Genomic DNA, 4,027 nt, shown 5'->3' with positions numbered 1-4,027 from the left:
GAGAGAGAGAGATAGAAACATCAATGAGGAGAGAGAATCATTGATCAGCTGCCTCCTGTATGCCCCACACTGGGGATTGAGCCTGCAACCCAGGAATATGTCCTGACCAGGAATGGAACTATGAACTCCTGGCACATAGGTCAATGCTCAATCCACTGAGCCATGCCAGCCAGCAAGAAACTAAAATTGTAATTTAAAAATTTTTAATTAATTTAAATTTAAATAGCCATGTGTTGCTAGTGGTTGTCATATTAAGGAGTATACTAGCTCTAGACCTAGTCATTTGTTAAAGGTTACAAAATAATAATACTATTATTGTATTACTAGAGGCCCAGTGCATGAAATTTGTACATGGGTAGGGTTCCTAGAGGTTGCTGGCTGCGGGCCAGGGCCTCCCTTCCCCCGGCCGCCTGCCACCGCTGGCCAGGGCAGGGCCTGCTGGGGGGAGGAGCCACAGGTGGTTGGCCCTGCCCCCGGTCCAATTCCCGGTTGAGGGGACAATTTGCATATTAGGCTTTTATTATATAAGATTTTTGCTTTATTTATTAGTTGGAATATTTTTATAAGGAGAAACTTCCTCTTTTCAGCTATGTTGCTACCATGAGGTTCAATTCATAAAGAAAAAGCAGAAAAGTTGCTTAATTCTTTCCCTGTATTTATTGGCTGTCAGAACAGTGAGTTGGTCCCCTGCATTCTCCAGAGGTGAGGCATGAGGCCTTTTGTTCTTGTTGTTATTATGTGGTTGTATTTTGTGTTTCAATTTATTGCAGTTATTCTTGTTGATGCTCAGAGTGGTCCATCCTTGGTCAGAGGGGTGTCTATTCAAACTATCTCCTGTGTGCTCTTGATATGATCCTGCAAGTCTCTGATAGTGTCCTGGCTTCTTGGTGTGTGTTAAAGTGTCCCAGAATCATCTGATACTTTTCCTGCCTCTTGTCTGAAATAGCTATCTTTCCAAGAAACCCTGGTGCTTAATGGTCAGTGTCATTTCAGGAGCATACAATGTGGGCTCAGGAGTGATCATTGATATTGGTCATTTCTTCTTGCTTTTACAAAAACAGAGTTAGAAATACAGATTTTAAAAAAAACCCACTGAAAGGTTGCTCTGATTTTAAGGCTTATTTTAATGCTGAAAATCTAGTTTCCTTTCTTTTTTTTTCTTTCCCTTTTTTGATTAAGGTACTACAAATGTAGTTTCTTTTCAATGACACCAGTATAAATACCTATTTTTAAGTCCATAGATTTCACCCCCGCCCTGGTGTCTGTATCCATTGTAGTTTCTTTTCAATGACACCAGTATAAATACCTATTTCCTGTATGCCATAATACATATATAATAATTGCAGGATAACAATGAAATAATCATTGGAAAAGTGCACAGATCTTTGGTTTTGTTTTTGCATATTTTTAAGTCCATAGAGTCTACCTCACTGGTGACATACTATTGTGTTTCAGAGTTATTTGAAATAGTTCCTCCCTGTGTGGTTCTTGCCACAGACTGGATACACATTTCTATTTATTTGCTTCCTTTTATTTAAGTGTTTATGTGGCCCCAGAGTCAAATCTACGAAATAAGGTAGATTTGAAAATATTCAAAGGAGTCTAGCTTCTTACCCTATCTCCTTAACTCTATTCCCTTCCTCATCAATGTCCACTTTTAAAAAATCATGATTTAATCCCTCATTTATTAGTAATAAATAATAATATACATTTATATGTACCGTTTCTCAGATGAATCAGAATATACTCTACACACTTTTCTCCCATTTTTGTTTTACTTAATAATTTATTCTGGAGGCCACTGAGTAGAGTTAGACCTCATTCATTTTCATAGCTGCATAGTATTCCATTGTATGGATGTTCACAGTTTATTCAATAAATCCTCCATTGATGGATGTTTATTTTTAATTTAAAATGATAGCAGCAGAATAAACAAATGCATTACCTTTCTCCATTCTTTTTGTATTTCACTAGGTTCATATAGATATTCATAAGGATTAAAAGCATGAATGAACTAAAACAAATATGGTGAGAAGTTAAGGTCAATTGACTGAAAATTATAGGTCTATATATCTTAGAACTCAAAATATTTTCATTAATCATCCCTTGGATTGATGACTCTTTTTCTGATCTTCAGATTTCCTAGGATAGAACTTAGGTTGGAAAAGTAAGAATAACTGACTTTGAGAGCTGCGAGTGATAGAAGAATTTTTTTATATGTGAAATAGTAACTATTTTCAAAGAAAATTCTATTTTACTACCATTATTTGCCTATAAACTTTGCAGGAAATTTGAATACTGATAAAATACTGGCCAATTACTGTTCCATTATGTGGACACATGGTTGAAGTTTGCAGATAATGATGGGCAATAACTATATTTGCTTTAGACACTTCTTTAGTCACTCTATTTTTTCATTATCGACTTTTCAGATATGTAGAAGGTAAAAAGTAAGTGGCAACTAAATAAATATCAGTAAATCAACAAGTAAAGATATGCTCTGTTTTATTTAGGACATTTTCTCTTTTGCTCAGACAAGATATGAGTATTTTAATCTGATTTGATTTAACATAATTTTCATTAATTTTCCCTCAACTCTATTTAGAGATGAGGGTTTCAGTAGGTTCTCACACATGATCATTTTTTCATTAGAAGCTGCTATAATTTCGATGGAAATGCCCTGGTGCTAATGATTCCATCATGAGTCAATTTTGTTTGTGCAATAAATAACTACTATTCCAATTACTCTCTGTAACTTTAAATTGTGCATTAGGGGAGTTACACCTAGGGTAGTGACCTGAAAGAGACAGCCATCAGTTGGAGCCATGCATATATACAGGGGAAATTAGAAGAGTGTTCTCAAGAGCTCTAAATCTCAAATCTTGCAAACGTCCAAACTTTCCCAGACCTCCAGTTTGAACAGGACACCACTGTGTGGTAGACCCTAGAGTCACAGTTCCTGCCTTCTGTTTGGACCAGCTTTCCAGGGATTCCCTCGCCGTGCCTGTATAAGGTAGGAAAGCTAGCTCTGGACAGAAGCAAACCAGGGAAACCAGCCATCTCCAAGGAGTCAAGAAAGGATTGTCTTTTAAGAAAGGCCATTAATTCAACTTAAATATATATTTGAAACATTTTTCCCTTTCTAAGCAAGCTGCCCTTCTCAGCATACTCAGAGGTAGGTGGAGACTGAGGAGTCTTCATTTTATAACACTCAGTGATTCGGGTGGAATGGAAAGGCCAGACTAAATGCAATGCAGTCCTAGTGAGAAGGTAAGAAAACCAAGAACTGGCTGCTGGATTTGTCAGGCTTTTTTTTTTTTTTTAGTAAAAGGTTTTTTAAATACACTACCACCTTGCCTATAGTGATAGTTTTCCTACTTTGAGCTTCGATAGTACTAGGCTACTTGTGAGATTTGTATGTTTAAAATAAAATTTAATGTCTACTAGATATTGAAGCTACTTTTGGCCAATAATTTCAATAATGCATGCATTGCACCTTTTCCTAGTGTTTTATGTTTAGTTTTTCTTAGCCTCTTGTAGGGTGGGGTTTAAGGTGATATAAGACACTCCTCTGAGGCACAAAATTTAAGGGAGTTTCAAAAACCTCAGTAATGATAAATGCTATTTTAATACATTTAAACACACACACACGCGCGCGCGCACACACACACACGATTAAATGCAAAACAAAAGCCCATGATGGTAAAGGGGGTCAAATATATGGTGACAGAAGATGATTTGACTTTGGTTGGTGGTCACACAATGCAATATACAGATCATATAATTGTATACTTGAAACCTATATGATCTTATTAACGAATGTCATCCCAATGAATTAAAACAAAAGTCCCTGATGAACACTATAGAAATTTTAATTGCCACACTTGCCTCACCCTTATTCTGGCCCTTGTTCCAATAAAATTTTATTTAAAAAATAGGCAGCTAGCCCATGAGGCATAGTTTGCTCATTTTATAAAACATTGCCTTAAATATTATATATCTAGCTTACTGCATTTTCGTTGTTGTT

Source organism: Myotis brandtii, unplaced genomic scaffold (genome assembly GCF_000412655.1).
Source record: "Myotis brandtii unplaced genomic scaffold, ASM41265v1 scaffold208, whole genome shotgun sequence".
In the NCBI taxonomy this organism is placed as follows: domain Eukaryota; kingdom Metazoa; phylum Chordata; class Mammalia; order Chiroptera; family Vespertilionidae; genus Myotis; species Myotis brandtii.
The sequence above is the reverse complement of the archived record's forward strand: the minus strand, read 5'-3'. Positions refer to the sequence as shown.